The sequence below is a fragment of the Sphaerodactylus townsendi genome, linkage group LG14, assembly GCF_021028975.2.
Source record: "Sphaerodactylus townsendi isolate TG3544 linkage group LG14, MPM_Stown_v2.3, whole genome shotgun sequence".
NCBI lineage: Eukaryota > Metazoa > Chordata > Lepidosauria > Squamata > Sphaerodactylidae > Sphaerodactylus > Sphaerodactylus townsendi.
In genome coordinates this window covers 23,793,283-23,813,285 of record NC_059438.1, presented here as the reverse complement: position 1 = coordinate 23,813,285, position 20,003 = coordinate 23,793,283, and the positions used below count along the sequence as shown (strand labels likewise).

The 20,003-nt window shown below is 47.3% G+C and overlaps 1 protein-coding gene across 2 annotated transcripts in view; it reads right to left on the bottom strand.

Annotated features, from left to right (window-relative positions):
• The window catches only part of ZNF469 (zinc finger protein 469), a 138,565-nt gene that overhangs the window by 98,918 nt on the left and 19,644 nt on the right, over nt 1–20,003 (bottom strand). Inside the window, exon 1 of one of the 2 annotated variants that reach the window (XM_048516100.1) lies at nt 11,621–12,087. The exons of the other annotated variant lie outside the window; for it this stretch is intronic. The gene's annotated coding sequence lies outside the window, so the exon portion shown is untranslated. Of the gene's footprint in view, nt 1–11,620; nt 12,088–20,003 lie in introns of those variants that run through there. 2 annotated transcript variants of the gene reach the window in all.

Genomic DNA, 20,003 nt, shown 5'->3' with positions numbered 1-20,003 from the left:
CATGCTAAAAGCTCTACTAATTATTATAAATTGGATGCCAAAATTTGACCCCATATATCCCCCTGGGTGGCACGCCCCTGTGAAGTCCAAAAGTATAAGAAAAGCTCACCCTCTGCCTTTGCAAAAAGATTCACGGACACACATCTGGAGCACCCTCGAGAAGACCCATTTTAAGAACCTGAGCATCTGGCTGGTTTCTATATTTTATCATCCTTTAAACTATCCAAATAACTTGTTTATTTGCTGCTGTCATTTCCTAACTGCCTGCTTTCTTTCACAGAGTGGAAATCACAGCAGGGACGCAGCCTCTATCTCTGCATCTGTGGAATCTGTGGTGCATCTTTTTGGAGCAAAAACAGAGAGGCTTCCTGAAATACACCACTAAGGGTGGGAAGGCCGGGGGAGTGCGGCGCTCACCCCATAAACACTTCCTTGCTTCAAACACCCAAAGGCCCTGTCAGAGCAACTGAAGAAAGACCACATTTCCATGCTCTGATTTTTCCTCCCTTGATCTCATCACAACTGTCTCCTGTACAGATTTCTTTGCAGCTGCTATTGGAGACGAAAGAGCCAGAGAGAGAGTTGCTAAACAGTAAACTTCCACAGATCAATAAACTCCTAGGAGGGCTAAATAATATCTCTAAAGCCCAGCAAGCTGCCCACAATCTGTTTTCCATACCCTGTTTCCCCGAATATAAGACATCCCTGGAAAATAAGACGTAGTAGAGGTTTTGCTGAAGTGCGAAATATAAGGCATCCCCCGAAAGTAAGACGTAGCAAAGTTTTTGTTTGGAAGCATGCCCGTTGAACAGAACACAGAAAAATAAGACATCCCCTGAAAATAAGCGCATCTTGGGGAGCAAAAATTAATATAAGACACTGTCTTATTTTCGGGGAAACATGGTATTTACACATACACGTGTGTGTGTGTGTGTGTGTGTGTGTGTGTGTGTGTGTGTGTGTGTGGAGACACCTCTGTACATTACTGTTAATTTATTGAGAGTTTTTTAGCATCACTGAAGGGGAACTGAGGCTGATAGTGACTTAGCAATGGCTGAACAGCAAATGCAAGAGAGTCAATTCCCCATCTACTGGGTGACTCTGGCTCTCAATAAAATAGGCCCCTTCCGCACATGCAGAATAATGCACTTTCAATCCACTTTCACAACTGTTTGCAAGTGGATTTTGCAATTCCACACAGTAAAATCCAGCTGCAAAGTGCATTGAAAGTGGATTGAAAGTGCATTATGCTGCATGTGCGGAGGGGGCCTATTAGCCACGAGCTTCTGAAAAGATCCCTCCTCTCTTCGAGCAAGCGCAGAATTTGTGTAGCTGCATGCTCCTTCATGCCTAACAGGGGGCAATGTTGCTCTCCAGTAGTTTATCACTTGCAGAAGGAAACTGGGTTCAGTCGGCTAGCAACCTTCAAGAGCTTCCTTGGACTTGTGCTATCTCCAGGATAGCTTTTGAAAAGTAGAGAGGAATTTTTGTTGAGAGAGAGAGAGAGAGAGAGAGAGAGAGAGTTATCTGTTCTTTCCTTTGGAAACAGCCTATTTGGCCTTTTTTCTGAGTGGAGTTCAGGGGGTCTGATCTTGCATCCCTTCCCACCCATTTCCACAGTCTGGATAGGATGGCGAAGAGGTGAGATTTTCAGCGCTTTTGGAGAGTGAGCTGCCAAGGCCGGCAATTCCTGTTTCATGGGCAAAACAGCAGAACGTGGAGCTGAGAGACTGGCGTGTGCAGACCAGCGGCTGATTGACAGAAGGATAGTACCAGGCATAATCTTTTAGAGTTTTCTTGTTGTTACCCAAATCAGACCAGCTGAATGAAAGCCAACAAACCCATCTGTCGTAAGAAGGAGCTGCAGCTTTGCCAGCCAGTACAATCTTCTCAAAGTGGATCAAACGGCATCATGCAAATGCAAGTAAACAGTCTGAACAACTTGTAAGCCATTTAAGCGGATGCAAACTCCGGCTGCCATCAAGTTTACAATTGAACTGCAATGCTGGGAAATGCAAAGAACGGTCACACTCTTCGTTTGTGCTCACTTGACCGCTAGTTTGGACATCTCAGACTGGGGAGTCATCCCCAAATCGGCATACTCACATAGACGCCTCATATATGTCAGCAACATTTGTTTATTTATTCAGATTTATTCCCTGTAAACTACACTCTCAGGGCGGATTACAAGAAAAACGATAATAAGGTCCTTCCCAACTCAGTAATAAAATCCCTATGAAACCTAATCCTAAAACCATAAAACATTATAAAAAGTCCCACACCAACCACCCCTGAAAATGGGAGAAATGCAGTGGTGGGATCCAAAAATTTTAGCAACAGGTTCCCATGGTGGTGGGATTCAAACAGTGGCGTAGCGTCAATGGGGCTGGGCGGGGCACGATGGGGGCATGGCCGGGCATTCCGGGGATGGGGCATTCCTGGGCGGGGCTGTGGCAAGGACGCAGCCGCTGTGCTGGTCCTTGGGGGGGGAAACGAATGCACGCAGGCACAGGCTGCCATGCACGCTGGTGCACCTCCTGCTAGACAAGTTCTGCGCGCTACTGCTGAGAGGAGGGGCGTAACTAAGGCAAAAATCACGTGGCAAAATCACCCATTAGTAACCTCCTCTCGGCACACACCAATAATTAGTAACCTTCTCTCGGGAACCTGTGAGAACCTGCTGGATCCCACCTCTGGAGAAATGTACAAGACACTTTAGCTTAGACCAGACCCTTGAGTTCAGGAATTAAAAGGTGGTCTTTGCTTGGGATTTTACAAAAGCAATGCCACTGGCTGCTGGTCTGCATGTCAGATATTCAAACAAATAAAACAAGAGTCCAGGGACACTTCAGAGCCGAACAGAACACATTCCAGAAACAGTTCTTGTGAGTCCCTGCCCCGGCCTTCAAAAGCACAAACCGTCCCTTGGTCAAGCCAATTGATTTTTATTGAAGGCTGATGTTCAGATGTCTCTCAATCTAGCATCACAAGAGCAAAAGAGCCCCAGCGGCATAAGTGGGACCTGATAGCCAAAGAAACGGGGCCAGAATAAGTATCCTGCAGTGAACACTGATCTGTTGGATATCTCCAGAAGTTCACAAAATAAGCAGGGTACGAAAACGACGTCTGCCTGCCGCTTGTCCCCAGGATCTCACAATTCAGCAATATTCCTCTGTACGGGGAAGTTCCATTTAGCTATCCGGACCAACGACAGACTGTTCTGCTATGACTGTTAAGTTGGGGCTCCCATTACGTTTTGTTCAGTCATTAATAACGGCCACATATCGTGTGAAGTCGTACCTCTTGCCCTCATTCCTGGCCCACATGCAATAAAAACCAACAGTCCCTTCCTCTAAATCATAGGTGTCGAACTCGCATGATGCTGGCAGGGGATGATGGGAACTGTAGTCCATAACATCTGGAGGGCCGCGAGTTTGACACCTATGCTCTAAGTTCTGCGTTGGCCTTCTTTTCCTTGAGATTCTCCCCCACAATCGTACAACCGAGGACAGCGTTTGCTCTTGTGAGGGGCGGCTGCCGCTGAACAACGGCATCGTTGCCAAAAGCCTTTGGAACGCTTCAGCCTGCTTGTCTTTGGCTGGCAGTGCCAAAGTGTGAGCCACTTAAGCTCAGCTGAAAAACAGCACGGAAAAGAAAGCATCCTGGCGCGTTCCATTGGCACCAAGTAACAAAAGACGGGAATAGAAGCTGGGAAGGCAGCTGGGGGAGGGTGGGGTGGGGTGGTCAAAGGGTAGGCAGGGCGAAAACTGAAGGCCAGTTGCAAGCGTGTACAAGAAACACTGTTGGCTACTTTGCAGGGTCCTAGAAAACTCTGAAGAAGAGGAAGAGTTTGGATTTATACCCCACCTTTTTCTCCTGCAAGGAGACTCAAGGTGGCTCACAAGCTCCTTTCCCTTCCTCTCCCCCCAACAGGCACCTGATGAGGCAGGTGGGGCTGAGAGAGTTCACAGAGAACTGTGACTAGCCTCAAGGTCACCCAGCAGGAATGTAGGAGTGTGGAAACACATCTGGTTCACCGGATAAGCCTCTGCCCACTCAGGTGGAGGAGTGGGGAATCAAACCCGGTTCTCCAGATTAGAATCTAACCACTACACCACACTGGCTCTCTGGGCAGCCCAAGTTAGCCATCCATGGTGTCAAGGGCCATATTCCATCCAGAAACTGTCCCAAATGATGATGTTACAGTTTATGTACTTAAGAATATTCCATAAGTATAAATATAATTTTAAAAACCTGATTAGAGAAAGAATTTCTTGAACTATTATAACGTTAGGAACAAGATCCACCAGACCACGGCCACACAGCCCGGAAAACACACCACAACTAGTATTATAACATTGTTTTTTATCTACACAAAATAATATGTATTTGTTTATTGATCTCTTTTCTAAACATAACCAATGAGAATGCAGAAATGATTAATGATTAAGTTTGTTCCTCTTTGGTATTCTAGCTGATGTGAATTTATCTTTATTCATTTGACTACGAAGTTTACAAGATCATAAATGCAGATCTATTTAATGTAATCACTTCCCTCAGTGATACACCTCTGAAGATACCAGCCACAGATGCAGGCGAAACGTTAGGAACAAGATCCACCAGACCACGGCCACACAGCCCGGAAAACCCACCACAACCACTATTCAGTCTCTTCCATCAATACAATATCAAATCAATCCTGGCTTAGTCTCCCAAAACAGACTTCAGTGCTAGTGGGAGGGTGGACTTACTGTCCACATAATCCACTGAATTCTGCATTTCTGAAATGCAAGATGCCGTGACTCACTCCTGCTTGCTGACATGGGGCTCCTTTCCCGTACACCTGCAGTCACAATTTTTCTGAGGCAGTGACCTATCAGAAGCCTCACTGGGCAAAAGACCCACCTGGCCTCTCTCACTTTCTTAAAAACCAGAGGTGGAGTGCTCACGGGGACAGTGGGGCCACATATCCCTGGGTACACGCCAGCTGGTCACATGGGGGACAGAGAATCACTCCCCCACACACACCCCTCCCCTTGGCCCGCCCCCATCAGGCCGCCCCCGCCTGGAGTCTTCACTAGCTGAAGGAGCCGCCTGACAGGGTGGGGCTGAGGGGCGCCTGGTGGCAGCCCAGCCAGGTAAATGGGACAAGGTAAGCGGGTGGGGGGAGGGGGCGCCCAGAGCAGGTTTTGCCCCGGGTGTCATTCCCGCCCCCCCCACACACCTCTGTTAAAAACACTTGACATATGCCAAGAAAGGTGCTGGCAGCCCCTACGGTACCCACTGGCACCACATCACAGACCCCTGCCCTAGACCAGTGGTGGCGAACCTTTGGCACTCCAGATGTTATGGACTACAATTCCCATCAGCCCCTGCCAGCATGGCCAATTGGCCCATGCTATAGGCTGGGACTCGGTATAGTCCATAGCATCTTTATGGAGAGATACCAGAAGGTTCGAACCATACCACTCCTAGACCAAGATAGATGGAGGCTGCTTGAGGTGGGTATTCAGTGATGAAGGAATATACTCTCAATATGCACAGAGGCACCATTTTGCAAGCAGTGTTACTTCATGCGTTCCAACGTTGAGGGTGGATCCCTGGCGCAGGAAATAGATCTCAAAACTGATCTGAGATTCAAGAAAGGCTTTCGCTTTCATAGCACAGATGAGAAGCAGGAGGCGGCGGCATGGTTGCTTCCCCCATTCACAATGACTTCAGCGAGGAGTGAGATCAAAATATGGAAACTTTACACCCTCCAGCTGCCTTTATCCCACCCAAGAAATGGAGCCTGCATTCTGTTTCGCTTGCAGGATGTAGTCTACCCCCAAACAGCCTTTGCTTCATGTATGATGGAGCTCAGAACCTCTTCCAGAAACACGTTTGATGCAATTATTCCCCGCTTGATCTCAGCCCAGACACAGGCCCTCGTTTCTGTTTGCAGTTACAGCCCGAATCCCCCTCTCAGCAGGCCTGACAGCAGATTCCCATCTGCCTCCCTCCTGGGAGGAATCATTCAATTTTTCAACCTGCAGGAGACGTTACACAACAGTACATGCGACCGGCCCTGCACACACACAGTTCTTCCTCTCGCCAATCATCTTGGGGACACAACACGATACAACCCACTGGGAAGACAGGAAAGCAGAGAGGAGAAGAGATGGTCCAAAGCAGTGGGGCACTAAATAGGCATGGCTGGAAAGCATCAGAAGGGCAGGACGGAGAGACCCCAGGTGGGTCAGGAAAAGCTTTGCTTGGCATAAGAGAGAAGTCAAGACTAGGTAAAGGACAGGAACTTGCTCTTTGCAAAGCAGATACACAGAAATGAGCGTAGGGACCACTCTTGGAGAAGACCGTGGGGACCACTCTTGGAGAAGACCGTGGGGACCACTCTTGGAGAAGACAGTGGGGACCACTCTTGGAGAGGACAGTGGGGACCACTCTTGGAGAAGACAGTAGGGACCACTCTTGGAGAAGACAGTGGGGACCACTCTTGGAGAAGACAGTGGGGACCACTCTTGGAGAAGACAGTGAGGACCACTCTTGGAGAAGACAGTGGGGACCACACTTGGAGAAGACAGTAGGGACCACTCTTGGAGAAGACAGTAGGGACCACACTTGGAGAAGACAGTGGGGACCACTCTTGGAGAAGACAGTAGGGACCACTCTTGGAGAAGACAGTAGGGACCACTCTTGAAGAAGACCTTTCTGAAAGCGAACTTTGCCTCCGGATCATGGAGGAGTCCATCATGGCTCATATTGACGGTCACTTTCCCATGCCACTTCTGTGTCCCCATCAGGCTGGGCTCTACACATGAATACATGAAGCTGCCTGAGACTGAATCAGACCTGTGGCCCGTCAAGGCCAGAACTGCCTACTCAGTCTGGCAGCTGCTCTCCAGGGTCTCAGACTGAGGTCTTCCACATCTCCTGCTGCCCGGTCCTTTAAACTGGAGGTGCCGGGGACTGAACCTGGGGCCTTTTGCATGCCACGCAGAGGCGTTGCCATTGTGCCGTGCCTGAGCTTTCACTTTCGCAGGTGACTTTTTCTAGCCTTGCCCCTTGCAAACGGGACTTGAAAACGATTCCTCATGACTCACAACCATTCCAAACGGGCCCCTGTTTATTATGGCACCCTCTTCCCCCCGCAAGCCTTGTCCCAGCCTCCTGCAACAGTCTAGGCTCCAACTTGGATTTGCTGACAGACAGCCCTGGGTGGAAATGAAAGAAGGCAGATCAGAACCTTATGTCCACCAGAGTCATGGCGTCCTCCGCTTCTCATTGAGGCCGAATCTGCTGGTGGTCCCGGCCGCCTTCCCATAATGTCCCCGGCTGGCCTCCCGCAGCGAGGCCAGGCGTTACTGCCCTGGCTCCCTGCCTGGTGGAAACGCTTCTTCCCCAGCAGGGTCCCTGCGGGACATGGAGAGGTTCTGCAGGAGGGCCTGCAAGGCTGTGTTGTTCCCACCAGGCTTTTGGGGGGGGAGCCGGCTGCTGAGCCACAGCCCCTCGCGCTGTCCCATCAGCACTGGCTATCTATTGGGACCATCTGCCAACCCCCCCTCCCTTCCCAGGGTTTTGATCACTGGGGCTGGGTGCCCAGAGCGTCTTCTAGTTATTAAGGTATTTATTGAAGGCTGACTGCTGCTATAGTTTTATAGTTCTATAGTTTTAAGATTTTTGTATATTTTAATTGGGGCTATTCGATTTGTTTTATTGTATTGCTATTTGTTGTACACCGCCCTGAGCCCTCTGGGGGTAGGGCGGTTTATCAAATAAATAAATAAATAAATAAATAAATAAATAAATAAGTAAGTAAGTAAGTAAGTAAGTAAGTAAGTAAGTAAGTAAGTAAGTAAGTAAGTAAGTAAATAAATAACAACAACAACAACAACAACAACAACAATAATAAAAATTCCCTAATTCAAGAATTTTAAAAGAGGGTGTGTGTGTGTGTGCGGGGAGACTAACTCCATTCTCAGCTCTCAAAGAAAAGTATTCCGGTGCTTCCTCAGCGCTGCAAATTCCTGCTCTACAAGGAGTCGTGCATCTGCCGCTTGGATCGCAGCGCTGACTCACCGAGAAGAGATGCCGGAAAGCGAAAAGCGTCCCTCTGTTTTCACAATCACACACATCTTTATTTTCTGAAAGTTGTTGGTAACTGTTGCTCAGAGGAGGGGCATCATCCCTCGGCCTTCTTACTCTCCTGCCAACCAAAGCCCAACCTAGGCAAAGGGCTATCTCAGGGGGATTTCAAAGTGCCACGCTTGCCAAAATCTGCGGTCAATCTCCGATCAGGAGGGCATTTAAGACGCCAGGAGCAGTTGGAGCTCTGGGATTTCCTTTTGCGATCCTGTCTTTTCAAAAAAAGAGAGCCGCGAACCAGCCACATCCACCCGAGTAAAAATGTCATTTCCCGGCAAAATTTGGTCTGATGGTCTGGACAGATCAATAGTACAGGCAATCAATCACAACTGGACTCAGCGTCCTAAAGGTAGGCTCCAGTGGCCTTTTCATAAAAATGCATCCCATAGCAGGGTGAGGCCCATTCCTGCTTTGAAAAGCTTTCCTTGTCTCCTTTTTCCTTGTCTCCTTTGGAAGGCAGCAAAGGACTGTTGCATTTAACATACCACAGCTTTGCAACATGCCAGTGCATGAAGAGGCGACATGTGCGCAAAGAGCCGGCGTAATTTTTTTTTACAGTGCCAGAGCGGACAAAATTGCAGGGACCTTGGTAAGAAGAAGAAGAAACAGAACCGTTGGCGACTTGCCTACAAAACTGGGGAAATCGCAATGAAGGAATTTTGTTTCATTTTTTTCCATCTCCTTTGACTGATCCAAGAGGAGCAAGAAAAAACACTCAGATAATCCACAGCTCACCTATGGAATCAGCACCACCAACTGAATAATGTGCAGAAGTAACTACACTCGTACAGAGAAACTGTACATAAACTATTACATGGCCAAAGCTGGGGTGCTTATTTCTAGGGCAACATTTCCACAAATCATATCTTTGTGGATCTGCCTTTAAAATCATTCACTCTTTCACACACGGCACACACATACAAAGTTACTCTGGAATGGGTCATCTATACTGGGGGGGGGGGGGTGTTGGATTTCTTCCCCCAGGAATGATCCATGCACAATACCCAATTTCTACTAGCTCCAGCTGCTGAGATTGTTCCAGAAAAATAAATCCACATCCAATTCTTTCCCCCATAAAACTATTAAATGTGAAGAAGAAGAAGAAGAAGAAGAAGAAGAAGAAGAAGGAGGAGGAGGAGGAGGAGGAGGAGGAGGAGGAGGAGGAGGAGTTTGGATTTATACTTGCACCTTTATCTCGAGCAGGAGATTCCAAGGTTTGGCTTACAAGCTCCTTTCCTTCACTCTCCCATAACAGACACCTTGTGAGGTCGGTGGGACTGAGAGAGTTCGAAGAGAACTGGGACTAGCCGAATGTAGGAATGCTGAAACACATCTGGTTCACCAGATAAGCCTCCACCACTCAGGTGAAGAGTGGGGAATCAAACTCGGTTCTCCAGATTAGAATCCACCTGCTCTTAACCACGACACCACGCTGGGGCAAATCTCGCCACAACCCTGTGGGAAAGGCAAACTATAAATAATGTAAAGTAAAATAAATTTAAAAATGCAACACAGCAAGGACAGACACAGAGAATCACATTTGTCAAGTATTTATAACACCCCCCCTTCTGTTGTGGCCAAAGCTGCTTACAGTGTAAAATGCAATGCAAATAACTAAATAAAACCCCAATAACAATCCCCTATTAAAAGTCCTAGCAAATAAAACCCTTGTCCAATTAGTCTGTAACCACAGTCCTATCAGTTATCCCTCCTGGTTCTTCAGACAAATTTTCGTGGAGGACAATCAATTCTCTAGTCTGCATTTCTGCTTCACAGACTGAATCAATACATCTAAAAATATCCTCCCAACTGGACCTACCACTTTGTTGCTAAAAATAGTGCTTCAAAGATCAGTTTTTCAGCACTGAAACAAAGTCAGTAACCTGGGAAGAATGTTGAAGCTGACAAGCCAGACAGGAATGGTTTGGAGTTGACTGAGAGTATATTTTACTAGGCTGCATACACAACAAAATATCCTGCTAGATTTCACCCACTGTTCCCCCACAGACCGACGCAAATTACAAAACAGTTACATTTTCGCAGACCTCCTAGTGGACAGTGCCGAATGCAGTCGGCATTTGAATGGGATCTAAGTTCCATCTTTCAAACAGCAAAAAGTTTTTGAAGTCATCAAAACAGTTTATGGAGTCATCACAGAACCCCGTCCACCCCAAAAATTCTTCCTACATAACTGTCAAAATTGTAGCATTAAAAGGCAGAATCTGAAAAGTTATCAGAATCAACAAAGCACCAGATCTAGCCAGTTACTTTGACGTTCTCTGTTCTCAGGCTGAAATGAATTCCCCTTTTAGCATCCACCGCCATATAACTGAATGACAATTTATTAACAACAAAGTTTTCCTATCAGGAAAAAATTGGATACTCACTCATGATCCGAGTAAATATTTAAGGAATATTAAATTCTAAATGCCGCATTGCAGGAGTGCATGTTAATCAGATAATAGTTTAAGTGATAAAATAAAATGATCGCTACTAATAATAATCTCCAGAATACCATCACAAACTTTTTTTCAGGAGAGGAATTATTTGTTTGCTGCAACAACATGAAAAGAAATGCTGCTCAATATTTTTTATCATAACAGCAAACTGTCCATAGAAGTAACACTACCTTTGCTGATGAACGATTTCCTACATGCAGGAAATGAGAAATTCAGCCGCGGTGTTTAGTCATACTAGAGTGATTTTGTAACAGATATTTTTAAAGCCCCGTCAAGCACCATCCCTCTTATAATTTAATAAAACAGAACAAATTTAACCATTCCAAAACATTCACCGTCCCAAGGGTTAATGCAACCTGTTCAAAGCACAATCCTTGGCTGCAGGCCAGTCCACAATTAAACTGCAGAGCAAATCCACGCATATCCATTTAATTGACATGTAGGTGTGCATTAAAATCTTGGTTATTCCTATCTATTGCATAAATTTAAGTACAAGAAAATGCACATCTGGAAAAGGAGGATTCCTAGCCAGGTATGGTAATCTAGGAATCACAAAGCATTGTTTCATTTTCTTTGAAAGCATCACTGCGGCTGGCGGGGCATAAAGACTCCGTTTGCGATTCTCCAAGAAGTTATCCTCGGCAGGCCCCATTGAAACAAATAGAAGCATTCCTCTGGTCTCGCACGGCCCACATCAGAAGGGCTTGCTGGAAGAACTTCTGGTAGCAGATTGTGCCCTCTGCCTGGAATGAAAACTTTATTTCTGTCCTTTAGTTCCTGAACAGTTAACCCTACAGCACTTTGAGAGAGAGTGAGACTAAGAGAAAGTGATTTTACAACCTCCACTTCACAGTCTCAACGCACATTAACAGTAGAGAGAGGGGTTTTTTTTTAATTAACTCAGACAGATGTTTACTTCTGAGGAGTGATTATATTCCTGGCATTTATTTCTAAGAGGTAGCAAACTAATTTGCCAATCCACCCTAGGCAACACACATACAATAACAGATCGGAATTACCTTCCCAGTATGTTTCCTCGCTGTGCTCACTTCCAAAGCTGAGCAACGGGTTTCCCTTCCAACTCTTCTGCATCGCGATAGACCCCCCTACCTGCCCACTTAGCAGACAGCATCGGTGAATACTTCTTTGAGCAATGTTGCATTACAGGACCGGCAGAGCATCTTCACAGGGGAGGCTTCCCAGGTGCATGGCTTTTGGAGGGCTGCTATTTCCAAAAATGGGACTCTTCCAGAAAAGAAAAACCAGACGCAGCAAAACATCGACCCCCAAGCAATTCCACAATCCACCCAGCTGCAGCGAGGGGCTATGCCTCAGGTCAAGTCGCACTGCAAACGCCAGCTGCCCCTTTGCTGCTCTGTTACCCCTTGTCCGTCTTCAGCACTGGGGGAAACGCCAACACTTCTGATATGTGCAGAAATGTATCACTGGGTTAAAAAGCACTAGAGTTCAAACTTCTGGAAAGCAGGCAAGCTTCCCTCCAGGTGAAGAGACAGGTAGGATTCCGGCTGTCGCTCTGCACTACGCCCAGCTCACCTGCATGCAGGCTTCTCCGAGCCCTCCAACACTCCAGTTGGTGGAAGAGGCATGAAAAGCCGCTGTGGTGTCTGCTGATGACTTCACTTCATTAGCATGTTTCTGATAGTTCACCAGGACTGTCTTTTTTACTGACTTTAAGGCGCTGCTAATTCTGAAGCGCTTAACCATTTCCTGACTGTGAGCTCTCCAATAAAGGCAAAAAGCCAGAGAGGTAAGAAAACCGGAGCAGAGGCCGCAGCAGCTCCAAACACAGCATGAAGTCCAACTGCAATAAATTATATCGATGTCTGCAGCTCGTTGCCAACAGTCATATTCCCAACCCTACGGCAGATGGAGGGAACTGAGAGCCCCGGGCTGAACTGTGGATCTTCCACACCCCCACATCACCCGCCTGCCTCTGGCAGTACGTCACTGGCATGCCAGAACCGTCTTCACCTGGCCAGGCAATCCACCTTTTGAATTTTCACGTGCAGCAACATGGCTGCTGACCCACAGTCATGTGGACGACACACAATTGCTAGGGTTGCCAACTTTGGGTTGGGAATGTCCTGGAGATTTGGATTTCAGAGTCTATACCCTCAGCAGGGTATAATGTCCTAGACTCCACCCTCCAAAGCAGCCATTTTTCTACAGGGGAGCTGATCTAAATCTCCAGGCGCCACCTGGAGGGTGGAAGCCCTAAACCACCCGTTCCTGAACCCTAAACCACCCGTTCCTCCAGGCGCCACCTGGAGGATGAAAGCCCTAAACCACCTGTTCCTGAACCCTAAACCACCCGTTCCTCCAGGCGCCACCTGGAGAATGAAAGCCCTAAACCACCCGTTCCTGAACCCTAAACCACCCTATCCTCCAGGAGCCACCTGGAGGATGGAAGCCCTAAACCACCCGTTCCTGAACCCTAAACCACCCGTTCCTCCAGGAGCCACCTGGAGGATGAAAGCCCTAAACCACCCGTTCTTGAACCCTAAACCACCCATTCCTCCAGGAGCCACCTGGAGGATGGAAGCCCTAAACCACCCATTCCTCCAGGCGCCACCTGGAGGATGGAAGCCCTAAACCACCCGTTCCTGAACCCTAAACCACCCGTTCCTCCAGGCGCCACCTGGAGGATGAAAGCCCTAAACCACCCGTTCCTGAACCCTAAACCACCCGTTCCTCCAGGCGCCACCTGGAGGATGGAAGCCCTAAACCACCCGTTCCTCCAGGCGCCACCTGGAGGATGGAAGCCCTAAACCACCCGTTCCTGAACCCTAAACCACCCATTCCTCCAGGCGCCACCTGGAGGGTGGAAGCCCTAAACCACCCATTCCTGAACCCTAAACCATCCTGTGGAGGGATGTGAAGGGGTCCTGGGAGCAAAAAAAAGGCCCCGTTCTGAACAGACTCTCCTCTCTGCCCGGAGTCCAGTTCTTTGATTAACGTACCCTCTGCTGCCTCTTGGCCTACCCTACTTTCCCAGGCACTTCCATCATCCCAGCTTACACAAAAACAGGAGGAGTGGATCTAAAAGCCCCCTCCCTCCCTCCCTCCCTCCCTCCTGACATGTCCGCTCCCAGGTTACAGGGATGTCTTTGGTTTCTGGGGGAGAAGTTCCTTCAAACGACTGATTCCCCACATAGCTTCTGAAGTAGCACACAGTCCATAAGAAGAAGTTTCTCCAACTTAGAACGTTTGAATCATCTGTGGAAAAGGGTGCAAATTGAGGAGGGACGCTAGTCCTCACGGTGGTAAGATGGAAAACATTTTAGGTCCTGAATGCTGTAGAAGGGATGCCTTCCCTTCCTCTTTCCAGAGTCATTCTTCTGGTAAGCACAAATGGTATAGCTTCTGGAATTACTCCACATGGTTTAATCATGGTGGGAGAGACGGGTTTGAGTCTAGTAGCATCTTAGAGGCCCCTTCCTCACATGCAGAATAATGCATTTTCAATCCACTTTCAATGCACTTTGCAACTGGATTTTACTGTCTGGAATAGCAAAATCCACTTGCAAACAATTGTAAAAGTGGATTGAAAGTGCTTTATTCTGCATGTGTAGAACGGTCCGGAGACCAACAATATTTTTATGGTGCCAGTTTCCAAGAATCAAAGCTCCCTTTGCTGTGTACTAGCCCTTTTATTGCCAACCACCTCAACTACCCTTCTGAAACTATCAATATGATGTGAGTGGATTTCCTGTGGCTTCAACCCACAGTGTGGCTGCAATAGTTAAAACCCCACAGCCGTGAGGCCAATTGCACAGGTCAGTACCACAAATGCATCACCCAGCCAGGATCAGGGGATGCTGATTTAATGACAAGGGTCCACGCAATTGCCTTTTGGGGGCTGCACATCAGACAAGACACCCATGCTATGGGAGGAAGCCACAGAACAGTGGCTCCCCGCCTTGCGATGCAGCACTCAAAGCGTGCCAGACTTGGTCTGGCTGCACCCACTTCCAAGAAATGTATTGCCAAATCATTACCCAGAGCTGAACTCTTAGATAAACCCCAGACACAGATGCTAATCATGTCATCATCATCACCCACCACCTTCATTAGGCTTTTAATGTTATTCATTTGTGTTTGACTTACATGAACAAGATATAGTCCAATTTCTCCAACCCTGGCTGGAGATAAAACACTTTCAAATCACATCATTCCTCTCTCCCCCCGCTCCCGCCGCTGTAAATCTCCCGCTCTAAATGGGTATCATAAAGTCACACCCGTCATGTTTAGCTGGCATGTCTTAAAAACGAGAACCAGTGTGTGTGTGTGTGTGTGTGTGTATGTGCGTGTGTGCGGGTGTATGTGTGTGTGTGCATGTGTGTATACCCACTTCCATATTTGCAGCACTGGGCTATATGCCCAGAATTAGCACAGCTTTGGCCAATACCATTGCACACACCCCATCCCAAATCACACATTGGGAGCATTAATGTCACCAGATTAACATTACAGCAAAAACACTACCCCCACCCCTCCACACACACACACACTCTTATCCAATTAGCACCCCTTTGTTCCAAATGAAAAATCAAAGATCAGCCCCTGGCCTTGAATATCTTTGAAAATTAATCAAGGCCTCATGCGCAGTGGGGTAAATGCGGCGCGCTGCAGTGGGGAGAACAGCTGTGGGTCTGGCAGAAGTAGGGACCTTGTTCATATGGAATGGGAAGGACCTCAGGGGAATCCATCGCTCTTGGCCATCCCGCTTACTGCCCAGGAGGTCACCCACATATTTGACCACTGATTCACAAGCTCAGCTGCGCACTAAGGCGCTCAGAGAGGCAGCGAGGAATCTAAGGTTACTTGTGGCTCCCTTCAGAACTAAAACCACAAGTGCCTGAACAGTTGTAATTCCACTGCCTAGCCTGTTTCCCCTGGACCACACACCACCACCCCGCCAGCTTCCTAGGTCTTTTCTAACAAGACATGTATATAGCCCCTGCAAAACCTCAGATACAAAATGCAGGTAGCCTCAACTTTATCCATAGACAGTACTGCTTTTCAGGTATAAACTAGTGACAAAATTCAGGAGGTAAAGCTACCAGTGTAACCACAATGGCATACTAGGGAATACTTCACCTGTTGAATTTTGATTCATCATGCTAGAATTAAAGACACATGAATCCTAACGATTAAAAAAAAGAAATCACAACCTAAAGACTAAGGCCCCTTCCGCACACGCAAAATAATGCATTTTCAAACCACTTTCACAACTGTTTGCAAGTGGATTTTGCTATTCCGCACAGCTTCAAAGAGCACTGAAAGCAGTTTGAAAGTGCATTATTCTGCATGTACGAATGAGCCTAAGCTACTATTATCAAGGACTCCTTCTGGCATTCCCTCAGACGACTGCGCATCAAGGTTTTGAGACAGCATGCACAATGTTCCTGTGCCACACTGCAGACCCAAACAGGGTTGCCAACGCGTGCTGGGAAATTCCTGGAGATTTGGGAGCAGGAGCCTGAGAAAGACAGATTTTGGGGAGGGGAGGGAACTTAGCCAGGATGTGATGCCGTAGAGACCACCTCCCAAAGTGCCATGAGAACTAAGGACAGAAGAAAAACCTGATTCCATAACTTTTCTGCAAATCCTGCAAATCAACTGGGATTCTGCCCTTCATTGCTAAGGAACTACGGAGAGCACTTAAAGCCCCGCTTTCTACCTCCTGCAAATCCAGGTCAGTGCACACCTGCCACTCAAGTCCTTTTTTGCTTCCAAGATTCACAGAGTCCACCACTAACACAATCCCAATCTTATCTTTGAAGACACAAGATGTAACTGGAGCTCCTTGGACCCAATCCAATTGCCACTGAGAAGTTTTAAAAGGCCCTGAAGAAGTAATCCATCAAAGCAAGACTATCGGGGTAACAAGAAGAAGAGTTCTTGGTTTTTATATCTAGCTTTTCTCTCCTGTAAGGAGACTCAAAGAGACTTACAAACTCCTTCCCTTTCTCTCCCCACAGCAAGCACCTTGGGAGGTAGGTGGGGCTGAGAGAGTTCTGAGAGAACTGTGACTAGCCCAAGGTCACCCATCAGGCTTCATGTGGAGGAACGGGAAACAAACCCAGTTCTCCAGATTAGAATCCACCACTCTTAACCCGTCTCTGGCAAAACTAGATGCTGACCAGTGACCAGAAACTTGAGTGCGTTTTCATGTAAACATGAAAGCTGAACATTTCAGAATGTTGGATTCTGTGCCAAGTATCAAAGCCCGCACTTGCAGAACGCACAGACAGACATCCCAAGCTGAGAACGCAATCATTGTTGATAATCATAGATATTCCCCTTCCTTTGAAGCCAGATTGCAGCTGGCTCTGCTGCCCGTAGCAGGGGTCTCCTCCCTGTTCGGGGCACATATTTTATGGAGTATGTCAGTGAGGACATCTCTTCCCTCTCCAGTTTCTCGGCAGGTTTCCGTGAGAGTTCCACTTGCAAAGTTTCCAGCTGCACTTCATGGACACGAGCCGGTTGTCAAGGGCTGCAAAACTTCCTCAATCCCTAAGAAATCTTTTGGAGATGAAGGTTTTGAAGGCTTCACACCTGGAACTGAGGGCAACCCCAGCAGGTCCGGCGTGAAATGCTCAAGCGAGTCAGTTTCTAAGCAACTATTCTGAATGGGGGTGCTGTGTACGGACAGAACAGCATGGCGTGTTCACAACGGCATTCTCTCCTGGCGTTTGTACCCTGTGGCTGGCATCTTCAGATCCTCTGAAGATGCCAGCCACAGATGCAGGCGAAACGTCAGGAGAGAACGCTGCTGGAACACGGCCATACAGCCCGGAAACCACGCAGCACCCCGGTGATTCCAGCCGTGAAAGCCTTCGACAACTATTCTGAATGCCTGCAGGATTACCACAAAGGGAGAGTTTGCCATCCATTGCAGGATTAGATAGAAAGACATGAAACTTCTGGGAAGATATGAAGTTGTCAGGAAGAGCTGTAACTAGGGAAAATGTAGCCTGGTGCAAAATCTGAGTTTCCTGCTCCACCCCCCATATGGGCCCTCCCCCACCACTACCAAACAATGGCGGTTTTTTGTGCCAGGTCCTGAAGTCCGTATGTGGACCTGGGGGGAAGAAGAGGTGTGGGGGTGATTGCCCGCCCTCACAGAACTAAATGGCTGCAGCCCAGGGACATTTGACCCGATATGTCCCCCTAGGAGGTACGCCCCTGCTGTCAGACCACCGGTTCACTAAACCCAGGAAGAGACTACTTAGTCCAGTTGGAACATCGGCAGTAGACAGTCACGCTTCAAACCGCTTATAGGCTACTGCAAACCAAATTGAGATAGTCAACCAGTGCTACCTGCCCTGGTGTTGGAACTCACTTCCCAAAGAGTCCCCCTTCGTCCTGCCATTATTTCGCGTCAGAAGACCCATGAAAATGTCTTGGTTTTGCCAAGAAGCTGCAGACTTATTATTTCCCTCTTAGTTCTGCAAATGCAACAAAATAGTTTCCGCTGCTCTCTACTTGATTCATATTTTATTGAAGGCCTCTGACTGATAGTCTGAATTGTGTGTTTATTGTTTTATGCATAAGCCAAATGGCTCCGGCAGAAGGGGAGGGTCTATTAATTGCGGAAATGAACAAACTTTTTTACATAGGGAAGGCAAGAAAGTTTCAGAGCATTTCCAGGGCTACTGCAGAGGCACAAGGCTGGGACGAGCTTCTATAAGAAACAGCCAGGAATGGCGAGACCTCACATATAAGAAGAAGAAGAAGAGTTTGGATTTATATCCCCCCTTTCTCTCCTGCAGGAGACTCAAAGGGGCTTACAATCTCCTTGCCCTTCCCCCCTCACAACAAACACTCTGTGAGGTAGGTGGGGCTGAGAGAGCTCCGAGAAGCTGTGACTAGCCCAAGGTCACCCAGCTGGCGTGTGTGGGAGTGTACAGGCTAATCTGAATTCCCCAGATAAGCCTCCACAGCTCAGGCAGCAGAGCTGGGAATCAAACCCGGTTCCTCCAGATTAGATACACGAGCTCTTAACCTCCTACGCCACTTGATCAAGATACATTCACTTGCTGATCACAGATGTTGAAATTTTCTGCATCCTTAGGACTAAGTGCAACTTATACACAGTTTTGGTAGTTTTAGCTCTTCATTTTTATCTTTCCCACTTTCTGCAGTCCAGATGAGCGCGTGGCCAAATTTTAAAGAAATCTATTTTAAAAACCAATTTTTGAATGGCCCTACATATGATTGGATCAAGAGTCCTGTTTTTTTAATTGAGGTAGGCGCACATTTTTAAAAAATATTTTCTGTCTTTCAAAAAAATAAGAAAAAAAAGAACAAGAAGTTTCGGAAAAACACTCAAAATCCAGCAACTAGTAAACAAGAAAAAAGAATATATACAAAGTAGACACAAAGCTATAACAACCTTGGTGCCAGATCTTCATTTCTACACACTGATAAAAAATGCAAAATGATAAAACTGATACTGATTTACAGTTGTGGTTTCTGCTTGTACCACTAGATACCAATGTGAAGGCTCACATTTGAGCATCTGTAACACACATGGAAAAAATAACCTTGATACAACTGTGCATGAGAAACTGTGCTTAATTTTTCACTTTGGTTCAGCAATGCACGTGAGCACACAGTGCTAGGGCAGAATTGGAAAAAAGACGCAGATGGCCCAAAGAAGCTGAAAGCGAAGATTCACTGGGCATGCTACAATTCTGGAATTAATTTCAGAAATTCTCCCAGTAAAGCTGGAATTCAGGCAGAGTGGAACACAGAGCAGCAAGCAATCCCCAAAACATAAAAAGAATGGAAATGAGGGAAATCTTCTCACCCCTACCTGCTATCTGCTGGGCTGCAAGGCCACCAGGAAGCCATATATGAGTCTTTAGAAAAAGACTGGTTACATTACTATAACCGGTAACGATTTTTGAGGAGGGGTTTCAGATAAATCAAGACCACCAGCGTAGAACTGAGAGCAGACTCTTGTCAGACTCCCCGTTCAGCCCTATGAAGACGTTGTAAGAGAATAAAAGCATCCTCTCGTATCTGTCCTTTATTACAATCCCCACCTCGGTGAATTCCACAGCTCTGGGAATTGGGAGTGTGAAATTTTTGGCAGCGTCTAAAGCTTCTGTTTCCTGTGTTGTGACTTCTTCTCCTTTAGCATCGAGCCCTGCCGTGTTTAAACTTTAAACATCTTTCTTCTTTGCGAGCCTCCAATGTCACTTAGGCAGCAGATGGGGATGGAAGGCCTTTTGTGGATTGAAAGGGATGGCTACGGATTCGGGGGAAAGGGTTCTGCTAGCCACGAGGACTCCCTCGCCGCCCTTCTCTCTCCCTCTCTCACAACACGCAGCAACGACAGAGTCAGCAGAGGGTGATAAACTGGACCAC